This window comes from Atractosteus spatula, chromosome 10 (genome assembly GCF_055471065.1).
Source record: "Atractosteus spatula isolate fAtrSpa1 chromosome 10, fAtrSpa1.hap1, whole genome shotgun sequence".
NCBI lineage: Eukaryota > Metazoa > Chordata > Actinopteri > Semionotiformes > Lepisosteidae > Atractosteus > Atractosteus spatula.
Genome location: NC_142715.1, coordinates 15,026,630 through 15,051,247, shown reverse-complemented (window position 1 = coordinate 15,051,247; position 24,618 = coordinate 15,026,630). Strand labels below are relative to the sequence as shown.

General features: G+C 40.6%; 1 protein-coding gene and 2 non-coding genes across 3 annotated transcripts in view; all 3 read left to right on the top strand.

Annotated features, from left to right (window-relative positions):
* Positions 1–24,618, top strand: part of LOC148825419 (uncharacterized) — a 244,459-nt gene that overhangs the window by 188,984 nt on the left and 30,857 nt on the right. The gene's annotated exons all lie outside the window — the stretch shown is intronic.
* Positions 8,779–8,852, top strand: trnat-agu (transfer RNA threonine (anticodon AGU)). The gene has a single exon. It is a non-coding gene; the product is annotated as a tRNA-Thr (tRNA).
* trnas-gcu (transfer RNA serine (anticodon GCU)) lies at positions 19,566–19,647 on the top strand. Its single transcript has one exon. It is a non-coding gene; the product is annotated as a tRNA-Ser (tRNA).

Sequence of the window (24,618 nt, the reverse complement as noted above, 5' to 3'; positions counted from 1 at the left end):
TTCAATAAAATTATTTTATTCATTCAGCAGTTTGTGAGAGGGACATCCAGCAGGGAGAGACACACACACCGGTTTTCATTGACAAAATTGTTTTTTTTTCAATTCCTCTTGTCTAACAGGAATGTTTTGTTTGTGGACAGACTGTTAGACAAGAGGAAAAGACCGCCTCCTCCTACGAAGCATTAATCGCGTATCTAAGGAAAATTGCAGTATACCTTTGTTCATGCACATCATTATACAGTACAGTATCTCAATTTGTATTTCGATTAAAAAAAATCGTTTGCCCAGCCACTACTGTTGTTATTGTTTTTATCCTGTAAAGCGTTTCCTTTTTCTGCGTTTTCCATTTCCTTTTTCTGATCACTCGCTTTCTGGATACACATCTCACCTGTCCTGTTCTTTGTTTTCCTGGTTTGCTGATTATGCCTGCTGCGGTCCACTCCTACCCTCACACCTAAAGAATACTATTTTAAATTTCTTGGCGCAGTTCATTAACCCTTGTATGTGCTGTCCGCGCCGAAAATGCAATTAAAAAAAAGTCAAAAAACGCGCTCAAAATACAATTTATGCCCTCTTACTAGAGTGTACAGTTTACACATGCACGACTTTAAAAGCTAGCAAGACAGGTTTCGATTCACATTAGCTGGCGAGCCTTGTTAAAAAACGAATGATAATGTAACATGCCACTGTTCATGAACAAAGTTATACTGAGATTTCCTAAGATACGCGATTAAAAAATAAATAAATAAAAATTTGAATCTCCTGCGGAACACATTCCATAAGAATCAGCGGTTTTACAGTATATATCGCCTTTAAAGGTGGCTTCTCAAAACGCTTTACGGGATAAAAACAACCAGAACAGCAGCAACAACAATATTGTATTTCGTTGCATTTTGAAAACCAAGTAATAACTTAACTATACAGTACGTGCAAACATTTCGTATGTTGCTGTCGTGAATGCCTGCGTACCCATAAGTATTTTATTTGCCTTGAGTCTGTCTACAGTATCTCTGTCCCACTACCCCCCTTTCTCCCTCAATTCAATTCAATTCAAGGTGTTTTATTTGCATGACAGATGGGTACAATTCTTGTTGGGAATGTATACTTTGATATTTACACCCGGCGCGGCACCGAGGGAGCGTCTGCATTTATAACTTGATTTTTAAAATTAGTCAAGCAATATGAAGCATCTCCTTTAACTTTTAAGTCCCTTAAATACATTGAGCACAGCTTTCTCACCATCCTTACACAAAGCAGAAACTGTCCGATGACTCACAGTACAAGTGGAAAAATTACAGATTTTAATCGTTTTTAATTTTGTCTTTAATTTTGCCTGTGGAGTGTATCTTATTAAGCTATAAATTGTATTTTGAGTGCGTTTTTTGACTTTTTTTTAATTGCATTTTCGGCGCGGACAGCACATACAAGGGTTAATGAACTGCGCCAAGAAATTTAAAATAGTATTCTTTAGGTGTGAGGGTAGGAGTGGACCGCAGCAGGCATAATCAGCAAACCAGGAAAACAAAGAACGGGACAGGTGAGATGTGTATCCAGAAAGCGAGTGATCAGAAAAAGGAAATAGAAAACGCAGAAAAAGGAAACGCTTTACAGGATAAAAACAATAACAACAGTAGTGGCTGGGCAAACGATTTTTTTTAATCGAAATACAAATTGAGATACTGTACTGTATAATGATGTGCATGAACAAAGGTAGTAGTTCAGGTGGGTAGCTGCGTCAGCATGCGTAGGCTGCAAAGGAACAAGTAATAGGTTTATTCCATGCTGAAAAAAAGAAGAAAGAGAACACAACGTTTCGGCCGTGGAGCCTTCTTCAGGTGTGAGGGTGCTCACACCTGAAGAAGGCTCCACGGCCGAAACGTTGTGTTCTCTTTCTTCTTTTTTTCAGCATGGAATAAACCTATTACTTGTTCCTTATGAACAAAGGTATACTGCAATTTTCCTTAGATACGCGATTAATGCTTCGTAGGAGGAGGCGGTCTTTTCCTCTTGTCTAACAGTCTGTCCACAAACAAAACATTCCTGTTAGACAAGAGGAATTGAAAAAAAACAATTTTGTCAATGAAAACCGGTGTGTGTGTCTCTCCCTGCTGGATGTCCCTCTCACAAACTGCTGAATGAATAAAATAATTTTATTGAAAACGCGTTTGCGATTGTCTGGTATTTAATTTGGTCCCTTTTAACTGTTTTTCGATCTACTGTATTGTTTGAGATGCCACTTTTAAAGGCGATATGTAAAATAAAGTTTTTTATTATTGTTATAGAGAAACATGATCAGATTTTCCCTGGTTCAGAAAAAAGTTCTAAAGTGCTACACATAACTTTCTTAATTCGATGTATTTAAAGCAGTGAACTACTGTAGGTGTCACATATCATTCAGAAATACAATCACGTATTTGACAAATAAAAACGATTATAATCTAATCCTTCCACATTTGATCCCAAAATCCCAAGAAATATAAATCTTGACGGGTAGAAAGCTATGCTGAAAGTTTATTAAGATACTTAGAAGACAAAGATACTGTATCAATTTATGTTGCATTAGCCTGATTATGATTAAAAAACACATATAATTAAACACGCGTTTGCGATTTAAATCAGAACACGATTTAAATCAATATAAATGTTTATATTGTAACGCATACTGTGCAGCCTCCATTTCTCTATAAAAATTTACTCTGTTGCACACACACACACAATAGAAGCAGGAACCACTGTCAGAAGGGAAGATATGTTCAAAATATCGCAAATATCGATCATGTTGCGATATTTTGAAATATAAAAGTCAATTGATTGTCCATAATATCGCTATTCTATTTTTTCGAAGAAATGTTTGTTAAAAGAAAAGTCTAGCACCAGCTGGATTCAAACACACAACCTGCCAGCTGGTAGTCACGCACCTAGACCAGTCAACTACAAGACAGCTCGCATGAACGGGCAGGCGAAACAGCCCTACACAGCCCCGTCGCAGCACACGAATACCGTTATTAAATTCTTTAGATACGCGATTCCATATTATATTAGCAGAAAAGCTTAAAACTACCACTTTTTCACACGCTATTTCACATGCTAGTTAAATACTTTGATGCTTAAAATCGTTAGGGAGAAATGGAATACTGGTGTGTATTTTTCCTTTAAAGTGCCGATTCCTGGAATCTGACTGGCTGACACCCCTCTGAAGTGGTTCCATAAAATCTGGTATACGGAAAAGAAAGCGTTGATAAATACAAGTGTCTTTTAATACACTCTTTGCTGTGCTCTTGAGGATCCTTGTGATATTTTAAGCTCTAGCTGAATGATAGGTGTCGCATTTTAAATCATTTTCGTAGTTAGAAATTATGAAACGCCCTGTTAAAAGCAAGGAAGTTTTTATGCCCGTTGAAGTAAAACAAAATGCCTGACAAAGTATGGCTTGGACAGATTCCAAGTGCTTGTACAAATGTGCTAAAGAAATTATACTTTGAGTATACAGCTTGTCCAAAGTCATCCATTATTAATACTATTAGTAATATCTTCAGTAAAGGCTTTGATGCATAAATATTTCTGATAAAGGTAGGTTGTGTACTTTTGTCCAACTGAGCAATCTTGCTTTCATAAAATATACCAACATTTTAATGACTGATGATTAACATGCTGTAATACACAGTTCAAAATTAAAGGCTCAAATGCTGTACATGAGAGGTTAAGCTCCCCCTGGCGGTTTTACAAGGCGACGCCGGATAGTTAACCACGTGACACCACGTTAACTGCGTCTTGCCGCGTGATACTGCGACACGCCCACCGGGGTATGCCGCGAAATACCTCACTCATTTTGAATGGCTGCATCTGTAGGTTCTCAGTGCTGCGAAGCAAAACCAATCTCCGAAAAATCAGACAATTATTATCAGATCATGTCAAAAGCTGATCAGTATTTCTTAACTGGGAAGCAAAGAAATGCTTGTATTACACATTTTAATGTGACATGCAATTACACGTGAAAAATAGTAAAATTATTTTCATTGCGGTACGTGTTGATAGAACACCCCCCTCGATAAATGAAAGTGTGGACGGACGTGTCGCATGTTCCGTACTCTGTCTGGCAGCGAGTTTAACACACTGTCCTCGGAAATTAGAAACTAATTGAACAATAAATTCATCTGAGCTAAATCTACACGTGTGGGTGATTTAATTCTGTCTAAATTGCATGGAACTCCTCCGCTGAGGTCAGATACACACGGGAAAGTGTGCAGGCTGCTTCACGGAGTCCCACCTCAGACTGGAAGCAGGTTCTAATTAGACGCTGAGAACAATCCGGGTCTCTGTGTGTAATTGATTGTGTTGATTGAGCGGTAATGTGACCAGGTGTGTGGTAGCAGGTCCTGCCAGAATAAAAACCTACTGTAGTCACTGCGCTCACACTTTATGCTCTCTTGCTTCAACACAGTTTGGTGGTTTACTTGTCTTACTCATGTAGCAGTTTAGCGGGACGTCAATTTGCGCTCGTTTCTCTTTGTGTTGTGCCTGTGCGCAGGGGCTGGGCTCTCCGCACTGATCTCCGCCGGCCGGCTGGCTGGGACTCTCGGGAATTAGCGGTCCAGGCCGACTTCCCGGCTCTCGAAGACGCAGCCCAGTCCTTAGTTAGTCATGGAAGAAAACTGAGAAGAGGTCGGAGTGGCCTCTGTCGTTCATCAACGATCCAGTCAGGCAGTACTCCTCTGTTAAGCGCCGTTTGTTCACATCGATTGGCTTTTTTTTGCCTTCATTCGTGCAAGTAGTAAAAGCAGACGCCCCTATTCTGCCGTGACCCGGATTCGAACCGGGGTTGTTGCGGCCACAACGCAAAGTACTGACCACTATACGATCATGGCGAGTTACAGAGACACACGAAGTTCTGATCTTTTCCGCCCCTGAATAGGATTGGTGAATTGAATAGCATTCAATTCACATCGAATATCACTGGCGAAGCTCAGCGCTGGGCCACTGGGCACAGTTTCGCACCGTTTCCGTAGTCTACTGGTTATCACGTTTGCCACACACGCGAAAGGTCCCCGGTTCGAAACAGATCGGCTTCTTTTGTCGCCACGCACACTGTTTGGGGATTCGCCTAGCGCTGTGATCGAACAGACCCACTCACCTCTTAATGTGGCGGGATCTGCACAGTGCATGTCGCAGCGCTTCCTGCTTTCACTTCAATGCGCATCCTTATGTCGAGTCATGTGCCGTGCAGCTGCTCTGAAAGCGAGAGCAATGAAAAGGTGTACGGCGCTGTGAAAGGAAACACAGAGAAGTGAAAGCCAGTCCTTTCTCTAAGGAGGTAGAAGAAGAGTGACTCCCCCTCAGGGAATCGAACCCCGGTCTCCCGCGTGACAGGCGGGGATACTCACCACTATACTAATGAGGAAGACATCGCTCTTGTCGACCCCCAGCATCGTGTCCCGACCCACCGTGCTGGAAGCCGACGCGTGCTGTGATTCCTTTACAGAGCAGAGATGACAACCGAGGAGCCGAGAGATCATTTCAGCATTTGGCAGCAATTCAGCTTTTCGAAAACAGAAACGACCAACTCGGAATGACTTGCTTTTAATGCTTTTCAAAGCTATCTTTGTGCACGACGACTGTGCCGCCTAGCAGATACAAGTGGGTCGTGGCATGAAAATGCAAGCGATGTTTATTTTTTGACCTGAAAGGTGCGAATAGAGAACAGCTTCTCTCGTCACTCTGTGTGGCGCAATCGGTGAGTGTGTTCTGCTATTAACTGAAAGGTTGGTGGTTCAAACCCCCCCCCCCCCCAGGGACAACCTTACTGGTATTGTCAATGTGAACACTGTCTCCGCTAAAGCCGAAACCATAACCCTCTTTATATTTGCAGAAAATGCGAGTCTTTTGCTCGTGTCCAACAACAACACTTGAGACCGGGGAAGTCCAATAGTGATCAACACCGCAACTCCCCAGAAAACCATATCCACCCATGGAAAAGTATCTTTGAATGGCTGGCAGGAGATATCATTTATACTCCTGTTGCGTCCTCTGCTAAAATCGTTTAGAAATACAACGCGGAATTGTTTGAGGACTTGACAAGCATTGTTACGTCAGCACTGTGAAGTTGGATGTTGATATTTTGATATATTTACCTTAATTTAACATAAATATAAACATAAATGCTGTACAATCTATGCTGTACAATCAAACACAGTTATATTTTGAGTCTCATGCTGGTCGTTGTATGGATCCAAAAGAAAATTTTAAAGCTGATACATTTTCGATTGGAAGTTGCATCTAGCTGCAATCGGTATCTTTTACTTTATGTATGGTAGTGGAAATATTTTTTTTAAATGTTTTCTAAAGAAGATCTCATGAAGCATTGCCAGGACCTGCCTTTAGCGCTCAGTAGCGATAACACTGTTGATATAGACGGAGAAGAACTGTAAGATGAATTGATGATCTAAGATAAAATAACTCTAACACCCCTCCTGTAACAGTGTTTGTATTCATAGCAAGTAATATTCTTTTTCAAACCCGAACGTTGCTTTTGCATTAAGTGTTATGTAACCATTAGCGGTTTCGGTAGCTTCTGAAGAGCGCACTTTTCCAAACTGAAGCCTATAAGAACATTATTCAAGACGCACCATGGCCCAGAATCGTTCATCGGGACTAGGATTAACATCAATTGAAAGTACTCCAAAATAAAAGATTTGACAGAAAAATTAAAAGTGTAGGCAAGGATTAAAACAACACCATAACTTCTTGACTTCCAATCTCTTTCCTGGTTCAGGCCATGTAAAATGACATAATCAGTGGAGTCATGCCGAGGTTGTGAGTTTAAGCCTCACCTGGAGCAGCCTGGTTTTCTGTCTTGACAGGTAAACTGTGGTTTGTGTTATTTGCTAAATAGAGAGAGGATTCTGTGCTAATTGTTCTCCTCCTGGGAGAGGTCAAGATGAGAAGTTCACGAGGCTGGTGGTAAATATCCTGTCCAGGAATATCGGGGCTGTAGGGGGTCAGATCTATAGATGTAGTGAAGACATAAGTGGAGATGGTGTGTCTTCTATCTGTGTGAGAGCTGGGCAGGAAGAATAATCTGTGGTCTGGGAAGAAGAGACCCTCGTTGGAAGAGTGGCGCTCCTCACAGGAGAGAATGAAAAATAAATCTTTTTCAGGGACGCTGATTTTTCTCTTTTGGGGAATTAAAAGCACGTTTAGCATGTGACTTCGTGGCGCAACGGTAGAGCGTATGACTCCGGATTAAAAGTTTGCACGTTCGAATCACGTCGAGCTCAGCTCATTTGTCTGCAGGTTCTGCTGGTACCAAACCTGGAAATTACACCATGCAGTTGAGTTTTATCTGTACACCACATAGGTAATCTGAACGAAGTAACAGCGCAGTACAGAACACCCAGTCAGGAGCTTATGCAGCGAATCATCTTGAACACGACAAGAGAAAAGGCACACTGCACATCCGCGAAACATCACGTCCGGCTTTAGAGACAGTAACATCAGAGAACGGAAGCTTCAGACCTCGTTTTTATTACAGGTTTAAGCAAACCTGAAAGTTAGGGAGTGTTTGGCCACTTTTGTTTAAAAAAGTGTCTGAAGCCTGTAATTATAATTTGTCCTTTTTTAATTGTGGTAGAAATCCACTCCCATGTACCAAGACCTACGGTATATTCATGTTTGTTTAAATGACTAACGCTTTTGGACATTAGCTGGTGTTTTTTGTAACGATTTGCTATTTCATGCAGGAAAGAAAGGAAACCAGACCCAACGTTTGCTTTCAGGTGCCGTCTATTTACATAACGGACATCTATTTCTGAGGAGCCTGATTTAAATCACACAACCCCGGTAGAAGTCGAATCGACAATCTTATAAACCGAAATCAGACGCGTTATCCATTAAACAACTTTAACTTTAACAGCGCCACTACTAGTACACCACCCCATCTACAATTTCTAAGTACGAAACGTGTTTTCTACATTTTTATCAGTTTTAAAAAATCATCACTTTTAAACAGACAAACCGTTTATGTGCCGCTCTGAATTTCTAATTGATTTAGAATTCAAAGAAAATAGCGTTTTGTTCCACAACGGCGTTAAATTATCACGTCTTTCATTCTACGTCTCTCTTGTAGTAAAGCAGACCTTGCTAGGTGAGCATTTGCTCCGGTAAATTAGGTCACTTTTCACGTTAACTCACTTCTTCTAAACACCACATTTCCTGGTGCACGTTTTCTCCATGTAAAAAATACATTTTCTCTACATGATTTCTCTTTTTTTCCATCAAAGTGTACAGAAAGAAGAAAGAAAGGAAAAGCGTCATAAATGAACTCTGTCGCCCGTGGGAGATGTCAAGCGCATTGGACATGAAAAGTGCCCGATAAAAGCCATGTCTGTACGTTTCTCTTAGTGTCGGGGCTCCTATTGAATGTAAAGGAGGCAACGTGCTCAGCCAGCCGACTCAGCGCTTACTTAACGCAGGTGTCTCAGAGCGGTGTGTCCAAGCGGCAGTAAAAGAGGAGAATTCTGCCGGCGCCGTGGCTTAGTTGGTTAAAGTACCTGTCTAGTTAATGGAAATCCTGGCTCCAAATACCAGCAGCCCATCGCCTGTGTTGCACTGGACACCCTGTAAATCATCAAAAGCACATCGAGCTCCTTGGTAATGAAATTGCCGGATAAAAGCCACTTCACATCCTTTTTCAACTTACTCAGCGAGCAGGCTCACCGCACACCGAACGAAGATGTGACAGAGAGGTGTGTCCAAGTGGCTTTAAAAGAGCAGCGCTTTGCCGGTGCCGTGGCTTAGTTGGTTAAAGCGCCTGTCTAGTAAACAGGAGATCCTGGGTTCAAATCCCAGCGGTGCCTGTCTTCGCATCGTTTATTGTTATAGACAACATGCTTCTGCATTATGGTTAAAAGAAGTGTTCATTTCGTTTTTGGCACAACTTGTTTTTCAAGAAATCCACACATTGCGAAAGATAAAATGCTCATCTTTCTTATCAATGCAAAAGAATTACTGCCAGCTGGCAAGAAAATGACAACGATTTTTTTTTACTTTAGCCAAAAATCTGTGAATGTAGAAAAAATACGACATGTGTCAGTTTCTATGGCACACTCAATCAGGGTGTCCTTCAGTTAATCACAACGTTGGTAGATCAAACGCACCCAGAGACACACTTCGAATTAATCTGATCTAAACATTACCTTCTCTAAATGTGATTGAGTTTCTTTCCACGTCCTTAGCCATCTTGATGTTTGCAGAGATTTTCAACTTTTGACACGAGTCAAACTACAAGTAAATAGTTGAGTTCCTAAGTCAATATCACCGGGAATGTGAATATAAATGTAAAAATCAATATTTCTGCTGTCTCCTGAGAAACACAAGTATAGAGTCAAAACACAATAAATAATGCTAAAAAACTATTCAGTTAACACCCAGATGTGACAAAACACATTTAAGACTTACATCCCCTTTAAATATGTATTTCCTTAATATCAGTTCTCTTCCCTCCCCAGGATACCTGCAAATTCACTATCGCATATTAAAGGCTGTGTGTAAGTCTTACATGTGTTCTGTCACATCTGGGTGTTAAATTAATAGATGTGTTGTGTTATTTAATATGATTTGACTCCACGCTTGTGTTTCTCGGGAGACAGCAGAAATATTGGGGATTTGCGGCTACAGAAAATAATGTGAACTTTACAGACAAAAGTAAGGTTACGTTAAAGAAACAAAAACTTATTGTCACCCTTTTCAACGTGATTTTTTAAGACATTTGTTCGGAATAATATATCTTCTCGTGTCTGTGGCTGTTATCCTACAATAACGGTGGTGAAATAACAGGAATGTGCGGAAAGAATCGGAGATAGAACAGAAGACTCATCTAGTCGATAGTAAGGTTGTGTAGGACCGCACACACTTCGATGTCAGTGTTGAGTAGTGTGGTTTAAAAGCTTCTTCACGAACCAGGAAGGAGTAGAAACCTACAGTCTTCTGATCCGTAATCAGACACGTTATCCATTGTGCCATTGGCGTGTGTATTGCATTCCTATACAGCACCATAATGAGTTCAGAGCCGCTACTAGTAATACATCGCCCCGGTCAAAATTTTCTCAATTAGATTCATGTGTTTTGTACGTGTGTCTAATTACTACGTCTTTCATTATGTCTGGTTTAAAATAATGTATCTTAAAAACAGACAAAGGGTTTATGAGTCTCCCTGAAATTCACACACGAAGAATAAAAAATATCGCGTTTAAAAAGAATACAGAGATGCCGGCGATAGAAAATGGAGCGTCTTAAGTGCGCGCTATCACTGAACTAAACTCCCGATCTGTAAGTTTGTCGGCAGCTTTTTAATTGTGTTAGGAAGAGCAAACAGTCCACAGTGTACATTTTAAAGGTCTAAGCAAAACAATCAGACGTGAGGATTATTCAGAACAGGAGCCTGTACTTCTTTGTATACTGAGCTTTCGGGTGAACGTCAAAGTGAAAGACAAATTCGCAATTTTCACTTTTTGATTAAGGAACAAGAAAACACCATCCTTCGAGCTGGATTCAAACCAGGGACATCAGAAATGCTCACTGTTTTTGTCTACAGTTTTAAGATCTAGCAACTGAGCTATCCAGAGGTCAGAAAATAAACGTTTTGTCACACGTGTAGCCCAATGTAGTGTAGTGTTCCTCTTTATTTAAATCCCAGTTCGACATCAAAATACTCACTCCCATAGTCTCGTTTAGTAGAAGAAATGGACCAGGCTTCTACTCTATAAACGTCGGAGTTCTTATAAAACATTTGAAGGGATATCAGTGCAGGCGGAAATTGACTCTTTTTCTAGTGGGATCAGGATCACATAAAACCTTTCTTTTGGAATGAGAAGAGGATCATGGTGACACTCAAGACATACTAACCTTTGCTTCTTTCGAGGACGAACGGATTATTGAGCTGCGAACATCGGTTCAAATCAAATCTCTCCAACTGCAGTTGCTTCTTTGTGAGTTTCTTCAAATCTTTCAACTGAACGTCAATATCGAGGTTATATTGATGGTAAAATCTTACGGATTTTGGTTTTCTTTTGATCGAAATTGTATTAAAATTCGAGCCTCTTTCACAGTTGTATAATACTTTCCCCTGCATCCTCAGATAAAAATTCTAAATACCACAAAGTTACAATATATGGAATAGCATTTATTTTTAAATGGTTTTTAAAATTTGCATTTATTTAGAGCTACATTTAGTGCTAGGTAAGATAGCATTGCTAATATTGATGGGATATAAATGTACGATGAATTTATGAGCTAAAAGATGTACGCAGGTGCCTTTTGCGTAATTTAATCAAAGACAATAAATAACTTTCACTCAGACGTTGATCAGAAGCTCAATAAACGACGAAGCAGAGGCTCCTGTTCCAAATTCCCCTCACGTCTGATGGTCGTGTTCTGATCAAGATCAATCTAAATTGGTACAAGGGATTTAAACAAATCTGGTCTTTCTGGTCTTTCAGGGACTGCTCTGTCTGCTTTGTAATTCAAAAATAGATACAAATGTCAAGTTTTTTGTAGATAAAGTGTTGTCTGTTTTCAAAAGTTAGGTACTTAATTGACTTTATGATTTGGTTTTGATTTTGAATCGTTATATTATTAAGTTTGTGCTTTCTCTGTTTTTATCGTATTGTGAACTTATTTTTTAAACAAATGCTTACAAAGGCAAACAGGGCACAAAGTACAAGCTACTGTGCACTTTGGGGAGTATACCAGGTTCGATATAAAATCGCAAAAATGTAAAAGGAGAAAATACCCCAGACTGCGTGTAAAGTCCTTCTTGAGGTATGCTTTCAAAATAGCTGCACCAGGCACTTGGACACAGATAAACACAGGGATTTAAAATTCAGGAATATGAATGGTCAATTGCTTACAGTTGGGTTTTTTACGTTTCGTATTTAGCGATTTGTGTATAAATCTCTTAACAATTCATTAAAATGCTAACAATATGTAAAATAAAAACAACAGCACCGTTAAATGCTGGGGAGACGGGCAGTTTTTTTTTACAATCAGATTCCAATCTCTAATGCTGTGTTTGAGAGCTGTGTGTGAGAGCTTACTGTACATACTGTAACTTTCCTTTTCTCACATTTTCTGACAACTATTCCAAAGGGGCACCCTGTCAAGATGTGAGTCGCTCTTGAATCAGAGCTGGGTGACACGGGCTTCTGTTCTGATATGGTTGTACGAGAAGCAGGAGGAATTGCTTTACTCGTATGAAGCATGAGCTGAATCAGGAGTGAGACATTTCGTGTGTTTGTGCATATGTCAACGCCTGACCTACATTGTAAAACTAAAACTAAATTAAAAACTAACATTAAGTTGTCAGAGACATTTATTTATATACAAACAAGGGACAGACAAAGTAATAATTCTTCATTAACTTGTCCTACACTGATCAGACTATTTTAAATTGTCTGATTCAGCCTGTGCAGTTCGTGCTAATCAGAACAACGCCAGTACTGAACCCTCATCACCGAACTGACTACTTAGCACAAGTTCAGCTGCTCGCCAGCTTTGTTACCACAGTTTTGCATTGCTATTGAGCTCAGAGCAGGAGCTGATCTTCAGACAGTACTGTGTTAAGTAGTCTGCAGCTTCGTGCAAAACAGTTCGGCAGTTCATTGCAATTTACCCAAAGTGTTTTCTATAGCTTTCAGCTGCAGTTAATTTACATAAAGAAAATCTACTACTGAGGACTCTGATTGGTTTAAAAGCAATATGAGCCAGACAGGAGTCAAACCTACAATCTTCTGATTCAAAGTCAGATGCGTTATACATTACACCACTGGCCCTAATCTTGTGATGCTCAACTGCACCATAGTGACCTCAGTGCCACTACTAGTAATACATCGCCTCCGTCCATAATTTCTAAGTAAAAAAAAACGTTTTCTATACTTGTCTGTTTAAAAATATTATATCTTTAAAAAAGACAAAGGGTTTGTGTGTCGCGCTAAAGTTTCGATTCATTTCTAATGCAAAGAAAAAACATTTTCTTCCAAGAAATCATACATTTGTCTCATCCTCCATACTATAATCCTCTCTTGTAGTAGTAAAGCATTTTGAGTTCAACCGAACAATATATTAAAGGAACAAGTAGGTTTATTCAATGCTGAAAAGAGAAGAGAGAAAACACAACGTTTCAGCTATGAAAACTTCAGGTTTGTTTTCTCTCTTCTCTTTTCAGCATGGAATAAACCTACAGTATTACTTGTTTCTTTGCAGATATGCATGCTGAAGTAGCTACCCACCTGAATATATTAAACGTTTCATCTATACAATTAACATAATGTTCTCCTGAATAACTGCTCGAAAGAAGCCACAGCTCAGGTTTTAGAGAGATTTGAAATCAGATCGATGGATTTAGAGTCCAGACTGCGAACCGACAGCTGACACGTCTTTTACAGAACTGTTTTGATTTTTTCTACTTTGTCCCCGTGAAGTCATTGTCCTGCTCGCAACTGAGCCCAACACACGGTACCATCTGGTTTCTGTCGCTGGGCGCTCACCCTGCGGTCTATATGGGTCCTAATGCCCCAGTATAATGACGGGGACACTAAACTGTAAACAGGTGCCGTCCATCGGCTGAGAAGTAAAACTGAGGTCCTGACTCTCTCTGGCCTTTAAAAATCCCAGGTCATCTCTTGAAAGAGTAGGGGTGTAACCCCGGCATTCTGGCCCAATATTCCATTGGCCCTTACCAGTCATGGCCTCCTAATAATCCCCATCTATGAACTGGCTTCATTACTCTGCTCTCCTCCCCACTGATTGTTGACGTGTGGTGAGCATTTTGGCACAGTATGGCTGCCGTTGCATCATCCAGGTGGGGCTGCACATTGGTGGGGGTAGTGGGATTCCCCATTACCTGTAAAGTGCTTTGAGTGGAGAGTCCAGAAAAGCGCTCTATAAGTGTAAGCGATTATAATAATAATTATTATTATTATTATTATGTAAATTGCAATAAAAATAAAATATTTTATTCAAAATCGATTAATGTAAAAACTGATAAAGCTAATGCTTTTTTCAGGGCTATATCTACTTTAAAAAAAAAAGAGAAGTCTGTCTCGATTGTGAAATTTGTAGAAGGTGCACCAGCAGGTGCCTTCACATCTCCAGCTTCAGTCTCGCCTGTAGCTGCGAGAAGGTTAAAAGCACACAAGTGATCTGTAGACGATGTTCGGGGAAGAGATAATTCTGTTTTCAGCACAGGGAGTGAGAATGAACTCAGTCCGGCTCCCAGCAGAACCCATTCTGGTTTGGTTACTGTTAGACTGTGCGTCTGAGGCTCTTTGGATCGCAACGTGAAAAAAAAACAATTGCTCACATCGAGAGGAAGGGAAGATCAAAAGTTTAAAAAATCAGAACCAAAGATTTGGATCCGGGGCCTCATACTTATCAAATTATTAAAATAATAGTTATTAAAATATCAGATTGTGTTTCTGCAACATTTCGTGCACAGTACGCCATTTTTATCTAAAAATAAAACAACAGCCACAACAAGGGCTTTACACGCAGTCTGGGGTATTTTCCCCTTTTATATTTTTGCCACTTTATATCGAACCTGTTATACTCCCAAAAGTGCACAGTAGATTGTACTTGATAAAAATGTACAATTCACCGCTGGTATAAACAGCGTGCCGTGTCTGCCATTATAAGCATTTGTTTAAAAAATAAGTCCACAATACGATAAAAACACAGAAAGCACAAAGTTAATAATTCAACGATACAAAATCAATACCAAATCATAAAGCCAATTAAGTAGCTATCCTTTGAAAACAGAGAACACCTTTATATCTACAAAAAACTTGACATTTGCATTACAAAATGTATTTTTGAATTACAAAGCAGACAGAGTAGTCCCTTAATTCATAGATCAGATCTTGGCCAAAACAAGACAATCAGACGGGAGCTGAATTCGGAACAGAAGCCTCTGCTTCGTCGTTTATTGAGCTTTTGATCAATGACTGAATTAAACAGATTCACTATTTTAACTCTTTGATTAAAATACACAAAAAGCACCTTCCTTCAAGCCAGAGTCGAACCAACAACCTAAGGATTCCCAAGTGTTTCCATTACAGTTCCCCACTCTACCAAATATTGCCCAATGTAGTGAAATGTTCCAGATGAGTAAAATCCCAGATCGACATTTTTCCAACTCGTTTCCTTTGTCTTTTTTACCTTGAATTTAAGCCACAAACCAGGATTCTACTGTATAAACTTCCGGGGATATTAAAACATGTTTGATGGGGCATCAATCATTCCAGGCTGAAATTGACACCTTTTTTTTTCTTGGGGGAAATGAGGAACAAAACTAAATGTCATTCTGAGTTTCTTAGAAGCATTATCACAGCTAATGCATGTAATGCCTTTAGTATGTGAAGTTGAGAGTTCAGTTATGCCAGGAGTAAAGAGAACTGAAATTTAGAAAATTCATATTTAAATAGATTGCAAATCTTCAAAGTGTTCTGTCACTGCAAAATTATTACAGGGGTCTACCAGCTGTGGTACGTGCTTGTTTTGGGACTATTTCCAATAAGTATCGCATTCGCAGTAATTGTGTGTCCTTACTGGTATCTTTTAAACTGTGAGGGACATTCGGTTATATAGTCATAATCGGATTTTAACGTGTCCTGCATTTTAATTTACTGAACAGATAAATTGAAAAGTTCTGATTCAGAGCCCCTGCAGTTCGTGCTAATTAGAACCACAACAATGCTCCCGTGTCCTGAGCACCACACTGAGCACACGTTCAGCTGGGCTCTGACTTTGGTCAGCACGACTTCTTGTTGCAGTTTAGCTCAGAGCTAGAGATGATCTCAATATTCTACCGCACTAAGTAGTTCGAAAGTTAGTACACAGTTCGCACTTTTAAGTGGAGTCAGGTTTTTAAAAAATTAAACCAGCGCCCTGTCACAGAAAAGTACCCCGGTCTCCCGCGCAACAAGCGGGGGTACTCAGCACTGTACTAACGAGGAGCGCTTATTCGCAGCTGAGCGTGAGCTCTGTTTACTGTCAGCAGACATTTCCTCATTTCCAATGACGTTTTCGCCTGCTCTCAGCTTTTTAAAGACGGTCATAAGCGCTCATGAAGTAATTCATGTCAGTTTGAAGTCTGTTTCTGTTGTCTCGGCTCTTGACGAAGAAAAGCCGTACCTGGGAGACTCCCTCTCTGAAGAAGTTTGCCGTCACCCTGCAAGGGAGAAGAGCCATCAATCACTGAGACAATTAACATTAAACACGTGAAATGCGAGATGTTGTGATTTTTTTCCCACTTAAGGCTTCTATCGTTTCTACTCTAACGAGAAAAGCTTTTCATCAGAAGTGGGATTTGAACAAACGTCTCCAGGAGAAACTGCTAACTGACCGCAACGCCTTAGACAACGAGCCTTCCTGCCTGTGGTTATTGTATTGAATTATATGTTTTATTTATTTATAAGAAAAAAGTGAAATCAAGTAATGAGGGAAACGTATTTTTTTCATGGAGGAAACTAGTACGAGCAAATGTAAAGTTTAGAGCAGCGCTCAATAAAAACGATCAGAAACCGAAAGCGCTTCTTTTGCGGATCAGTATATTCCGATACCGGTGGTTCTGCAGAAGAAATAAGCCGAACTCCAAACACTGTTGCCATTACGGCTACTCTGGCTGCAGCTGCTTTAAGATCTACTCAGCGGGCACAGATTGTAGGAGGTCAGACTGGTTGGCGCTGTCTAAATAACAGTGTGCGAATTTAAACCTATTTAAATAAGACTATTTACAATGTAATACATGCTCCAAAAGCGTTAATACTGCACTGGCTGCTATTTGAAATGCCTTCATAAATGACGCGTAATAGAGATTGATGCAGCTGGCTTTTATGCTTCACAATACATTGCAATCAGGAAAATATACTGTATTGTAATCAGGAAAATAAATCAATTATTAATATGCAATACAACGTCTGTTCTTAAAAATGATAGCTTTTTTACACTGACGTTGCTCTTTATGAGATAATCCAGATTGTGAAGACGACTGCACTCTCGCAGATCAAAATATTACACGAAGGCTGTAAAGCACACTCTAAATTTATCCGAATATTTGATTTCCGCGATCCGTTTAGGCTACAACAGGCAACTTGGCGCTTCTCCAGCAAACCATTTCTCAGTTTTGTGAATTACTTGTGCTTCCAACACACCACCATTTTTAGCTTGTCAGGATGGCCGAGTGGTCTAATGCGTCAAATTTAAGTACTCGTGTTTTTCCATTGCTTGGGTGTTTTGGTCTCTGAATAGAGGCGTGGGTTCAAATCCCACTTCTAGCAGCTACCGTCTTTTCCCTGCCTTGCGTTTTTCCTGTCTTCTTGTGCTCGCTGACAACGACAGGAAGAGGAAAACGGAGAAACCGGCTTGGGGGCACATGATGGGCAGGGAAATACTTCTTGAACACTTATGCGATTAGCAGAACGTCAAATAGGCTTCGATTTTTGCCTTAAGAACTGTTTGGGCTGCCTGTAATCGAGGAAAGATTAACTGCAAAGTATGCATTCAAATGTGAAAACCGAAATATAAAACCACAAGAAGACTTATTAAAAGAAACATTGTTTTCCTTGCGGTTTCTCCTGTATTTCACTGGCTGGAGACGCTGTGTCCGGGCTCAGCGGTTATATAAGAAAAGACACAGGCGCGGTTCATGGTTCTGCGCTCCCCGTGCGGAATGCGCGTCTCTTCTCTCCTTTAATACCTTCATACACTCCTCTCAAACCACAGCAAATTCCCGGAATATTTCGGTTTTACCTATTTCACAGGTAGTGGGTCTTTCCCAACACGCTGAAAACAGGAAGGTATTCCTGATCGTAGGCGAAGACGTGCAAAAATAAATTTCCTAAAATCCAATAAGGTCCAGTCACGTTCAGGTACTATTCTGATGTAGATGAATATTTTTGGCACAGCTGTTACAACAAACAGGCAAATACACTTTTTTTATTATTCCATTCGAGCTGTAGTTTTGAAAATGTTTTTTTCCATTCATTAAATAATACAAAACACAAACCCACCATAAACGTCTGACCATTGATATTCCTGAATTATAAGATCGTACACACGTACCGCGAAATTCGTGCAAGAGTCACAGCTGGTAGGCAGTTCAACGAATATGATGCCTTTCAGGGGCCGAGTATTAGATACGCGTTATCGTGCGGAGCTTAGTCTTCCTCTAACGCAGTCTTTGCCTCGGACCACCCCTCTTGGCACATTAGCCCTTTAATTTTCGATTTTCTGTATAGAACACCGAATATCTTGAGGAAGTCTGTCAAGCAAAGACTGCTGGATAATTGAGGTGCAAACATTGGTTCAAAATCAACATCCTCTGCTATTGCCGTTGATTCTTTGCGAGTTTCTTCAAGTTCTTCATCTGACCTTCAATATCGAGGGATAATACCGTACTATTTGTAGCTTTCTTTTGATCGCCCGTTTTATTAAAATGCCAGCCTCTTTTACAATTATTTAGATGTTTAGCAAGGTGTAATAGCCCCCCTCGCATCCTCAGCTATAATATTTTAAAAGTACAACAAAATTACATTATATTGAACAGCGTTTATGTTAACATTTATATTCAAATTAAAGTAAATATACGAAAATATTAAAATACAACTTCGGCGATCTGTCGTTTTTGCTTGTCAAGTTCTCAAACAATTTTGCGTTGTAATTTAAATTACTTTAGCTGAAGATGCAACGGGAGCATAAGTGAATTCTCCCGCCACCCACTGGAACATATAATTCCATGGGTGAATACTAACTGCTCGCAAGTTGCCAATATCGGAAATTATTGGAAATTCCAGGTAATGTTGACTCTGGTACTCAATTGTTTACCACTGCAAATATCAAAATAGTTCAGGTTTTGCGGAACAATTAATTTTTTGCGGTGATGATGTTTACTATAGGAAGAAGTGCGTCCCTGGGTGGGATCAAAAAACCCACCTTGGGGTTAATAGCTGAACACGCTAACCGATTGCACCACAGAAATGCTTAAACCTTGTTTTTTTTCATTTACATACTTTTGGTGAACAAAGAAATTCGCTCGCATTTCATCTTTCGCAAGCTATATGATTTAAAAAAACAAGTTGTTCTTCAAAGGAAATGAATTAACGCATTAAACCAAATCAAGACCTCTTTGAGTGTCCCAAATTACATGTTCTGTAAAACAAGACAGGAAAAAAGGTACCTCTGGAATTCGGATCCAGGATCTCCTCTTTATGAAACAGGTGTTTTAACCAGCTTTACCACAGTGCCGGCAGAACACTATTCTTATACAGGTGGGTACCCACCCTCAAACCTTTGTTCTCTCGCTACTTTACCTTTGCCTACTGCCCTGTCTCTCTCACACCTGAAGAAGGCTCCACTGCCGAAACGTTGTGTTCTCGTTCTTCTTTTTTTCGGCATGGAATAAACCTATTACCTATTCTTATACAGCCGCTTGGACACACCGCTCTGAGACATCTGAGGTCGATGTGCGCTGAGCCTGGTCGCCGAACAAAATCATGCCCAAGGGGGGTGGCTTGTGTGACAAGGTGGCCGAGTGGTTAAGGCGATGGACTGCTAATCCATTGTGCTTTGCACGCGTGGGTTCAAATCCCATCCTCGTCGGTTTATGTCTTCGACTTCTGATCTGTTTCCAAGTCGGACTTGCTTTCTTTAGCTACTGTAGTAGAGCAGTAATATTTCTAGCGTTGGCTGAACATGGGTTACAGCAGTAGCTGACAGATATAGCCTCTTAATATTTAGGTTAAATTTATGCTTTGTACTGCTTTCACCTGATATTAATAGTAGTCCTGGTGAACGATTTAGGGACATGGCGCATCTTGAAAATGTTCTTTTTAAATTAAGTTTGGAAAAAATGCACTCACCAGAAGCAGAAACTGGTCGTATCTGCAAAATGCGCAATGCAATAGCAATGTCTTGCTATGAGTCCTTACCTATTACAGGAGGCGTTGTAGGACTTTTTTAGCTCAGAAAAAGCTATCAATTCATCTTACATTTCTACTCCATCAATATTAGCAATGTTATCTTTACTAAGCTCTAAATATAGCTCTAAATAAATGCAAATTTTAAAATACATTTTAAAATAAATGCTATTCCATATGTTGTAACTTTGTGGTATTTAGAATTTTTATCAGAGGATGCAAGGGAAAGTATTATACAAATGTGAAAGAGGCTTGTATTTTAATACAATTTTCGATCAAAAGAAAACCAAAATCCGTATGATATTACCGTCAATATCCCTTGATATCAACGTTCAGTTGAAAGATTTAAAGAAACTCTCAAACAAGCAACTGCAGTAGCAGAGAGTTTTGATTTGAGCCGATGCTTGTAGCTCAATACTCCATTCATCCTTGAGAGAAGCAAAGGTTAGTATGTTTTGAGTGTCACCATGATCCTCTTCTCAATCCAAACGAAAGGTTTCATGTGATCCTGATTCCACTAGAAAAAGAGTCAATTTCTACCTGCACTGATATCCCTTCAAATGTTTTATAAGAACTCCGACGTTTATAGAGTAGAAGCCTGGTCCATTTCTTCTACTAAACGAGACTCCCGAAAGCTCAGTATACAAAGAAGTAGAGGCTCCTGTTCTGATTAATCCTCACGTCTGATTGTTTTGCTTAGACCTTTAAAATGTACACTGTGGACTGTTTGCTCTTCCTAACACAATTAAAAAGCCGCCGACAAATTTACCTATCGGGAGTTTAGTTCAGTGATAGCGCGCACTTAAGACGCTCCGTTTTCTATCGCCGGCATCTCTGTATTCTTTTTAAACGCGATATCTTTTATTCTTCGTGTGTGAAATTCAGGGAGACTCATAAACCCTTTGTCTGTTTTAAAGATACATTATTTTAATCCAGACATAATGAAAGACGTAGTAACTAGACACACGTACAAACCACATGAATAGTAGCGGCTCTGAACTCAATGTGGTGCTGGATGGGAATGCAATACAAACGCCAATGGCACAATGGATAACGTGTCTGATTACGAATCAGAAGACTGTAGGTTTCTACTCCTTCCTGGTTCGTGAAAAAGCTTTTAAACCACACTACTCAACACTGACATCATAGTGTGTGCGGTCCTACACAACCTTACTATCGACCGGGCGGAAACAGCGTCTTCTCGCATGCTCCTGTACTTCACAGAGGTCTTGAGCCACTGGTCATTTGTTCCCAATGTATTTCCGCTGCCTTCATGCACTCTTGTACCAAACGCACGTTCCTTCTGTACGCGGAGCCGATCATTTGCATTTGGGCTGTGCCAACAGACCAAGACGAGCTCTGTCGGCTCAAACGCAGCGCAGGACCTGCAAGAACAACAGAAAGATTAGCATCCAGCGGGGGCCTCTTAGTGAGCCCAAGATCTCATCAAGAATCGGCTCCAGAAACAGGGCTGGGCGCATTGTTCCATACTCCGACCACTCTCGGTGTAAACAGGTCCCTCCTGGTCTCTGCTTGAAATGCACTTTCCTGCGTTTGCTTTGGTGTAACTGGCTTCCCCTGCATGGGCGAATGTGAAGAAGATCCTTAGTAAGTCATTGAAGAAAACCGAGAAGTGGTCGGAGTGGCCTCTGTCGTTCATCAACGATCCAGTCAGGCAGTACTCCTCTGTAAAGCGCCGTTCGTTCACATCGATTGGCTTTTTTTTGCCTTCATTCGTGCATGTAGTAAAAGCAGATGCCCCTATTCTGCCGGGACCTACAGTCGAACCGGGGTTGTTGCGGCCACAACGCAAAGTACTGACCACTATACGATCACGGCGAGTTACCGAGACACACACGGCAGGGCGGAAAAGGTCCCCGGTTCGAAACAGAGCGGCTTCTTTTGTCGCCACGCACACTGTTTGGGGATTCGCCTAGCGCTGTGATCAAACAGACCCACTCACCTCTTAGTGTGGCGGGATCTGCACAGTGCATGTCGCAGCGCTTCCTGCTTTCACTTCAATGCGCGTCCTTATGTCGAGTCGTGTGCCGTGCAGAGGCTCTGAAACCGAGAGCAATGAAAAGGTGCACGGCGCTGTGAAAGAAAACGCAGAGAAGTGAAAGGCAGTCCTTTCTCTAAGGAGGTAGAAGAAGAGCAACTCCCCGTCGGGGAATCAAAACCCGGTCTCCCGCGTGACAGGCGGGGATACTCACCACTATACTAACAATGAAGACGTCAGTCTTGTCAACCCCCGGCATCGTCTCCCGACCCACCGTGCTGGAAGCCGACGCGTGCTGTGATTCCTTTACGGAGCAGAAATGACAACCGAGGAGCCGTGAGATCATTCAGCATTTCGCAGCAATTCAGCTTTTCGAAAACAGAAACGACCAACTCGGAATGACTTGCTTTTGACGCTTTTCAAAGCGTTCTTTGTGCACGACGACTGTGTCGCCTAGCAGATACAAATGGGTTGTACAACTTTGAACTAGCAAATGGAAGAGAGCTAAGCCCCCTCTCTTTTAGCCCAGGTTCGATCTGTCTCCCAGAATCACCAGGGCACACACACACACTGTCTTGTTTCTCGTACACGTATAGTGTAAAAATGAAGAACCCAGGACGAAGATGTGACACTCGAAGAAACTCTTTATTATTTAACCTGTAACTCTGAACCAGTTAGCTCCTAAATTCACTATGACCTGTGACCCTGAGCAACCGTTATTCCCCGCTCAGCCCTCCATCAATCAACATGCAGTTTCACTGCTGACGCACACAAATATTACACCTTCTCCAGCTGTTATGAATCGCCTCTCTTCAAAGCCCGGTGTGTTTTTTTTGGAGATGTTATATATTTAAGAAAGTTCAGGTGGGTAGCTGCGTCAGCATGCATAGGCTGCAAAGGAACAAGTAATAGGTTTATTCCATGCTGAAAAAAAGAAGAAAGAGAACACAACGTTTCGGTCGTGGAGCCTTCTTCACGTTGTGTTCTCTTTCTTCTTTTTTTCAGCATGGAATAAACCTATTACTTGTATATTTTAGAAAGAGCACTGTGACGTCAGAGACACCAGCCAGAGCGCCGGGATCAGAGAGCGAGACCGCGGGAGGTGCGCGAAGCGCACTGCGGAGAGTTATTGATCACTTATCTAGCGACAACCTATTAATTCAACTGAAGAACCGTAGAATTAACGACTAACTTCACCGATTGGTGAGTACTGATTCTTTTCCCGTTCTTGACCCTGTTTTAAATATCTAGAAAACGGTCAATACCGCCTGGATCGATCAATTACAGTACCATAGTGCGTTTAGTGTTAATAATGTTCAATCCGAAATTAAAAAATGGTTATTCAAATTATTATTTAGGAATTTAATCCTAGAGCTAGAGAATTATATTCAAGTTGATAAATTTGTTTAAGTAACAGTAATATGCATTTTCCGTTTGTTTACAAATCATAAGAATGGTAACCACGGCGACACGCGCCACGTCACTGTGCCCTGCTAGGCGTCTCGCCTTCGTCACAAAGAGCGGTTTGACGTCACGGACAGCTACTAATACTAATGCTAGTGTATTCCTGTTAATATTAGTGAGAGTACAACTGGTAGTTTTAATATTAATGCTAGTGTTCATGTGAGTATTAATGATGATAGCGCTACTGATAGTTGTAATGCTAGTATTCATGTAATATTAGTGCTTATTATAGATTTACTGTTAGACTACACTAGTAGTCATGTTAGTTTTAGTGATAGCATTACTGTTATTATAAGTATTAGTAGTGTAGTAGTAATTTTGTGTTATTGTTAGTAATAATGATAGTGTTAGTCATAGTGATAGTGTTACTGGTATTTTTGTTAGTGTTTGTTATAGTGTAACTGTAGGTAAGAGTGGTGTCCGTCATTGTGTGAGTTTGTGTCTGTGAGTATGTGTACTGTCTATGTGTGATTCTGTAAATGTGTGCGTATCAGTGTGTGGGTGTGTATCTCTGAGTGAAGTGTCTACAGTATGTGTGTGTCTGTGAATGTGTGCTAGTTTGTATTTGTGCATGTATGTGTCTGATTGTGTGTATAAATGTGTATGGTGTTAGTCAGTATGTGTAGTGTCTGTGTGTGTGAGTGTGTAGGTATATCTGTCAGTGTGTGTAAATGTGTGTAGGTGGGCTTGGGCTCCAATGTTGTGTCTGATAGAAGTGACCCATCAACAGGTGTTGAGGTCCAGAGCTGCTTGCAAATGGAATCACTTTCTAGAGTCCAGAACAATGTCTACAAAGCTGTGAGTGCTCTGTTTTTATCACTATTAGTAGTAATGACAGCAGTAATAGCAGGAGTATTAGTATCAGAATTAGTATTAGAATCTGAAGTCATGGTCGTAGTAGTAATGGTAGTAGTGGTAGTAGCAGTTGTGTCAGTGGCAGCAGTATTAGTAGCAGTAACAGTACTACTAGTAGCTTTAGAAACATTAGTAGTAGCATTAGGAGTAGCTGTAAAATTGTATTAGTTGCAGTTGTATCAGCGGCAGCAGTAGTAGTAGCTGTAGTAACACTAGAACCATGTGTTACGATCCCTGCCTCCCGGCAACGAAAGAGGCAGAAGTAGGCGTAGTCTTAGTTCATTAGTCTACCTATCAGTGTACGCTTTCAACACCACACCCCCGTCTCACCTTATA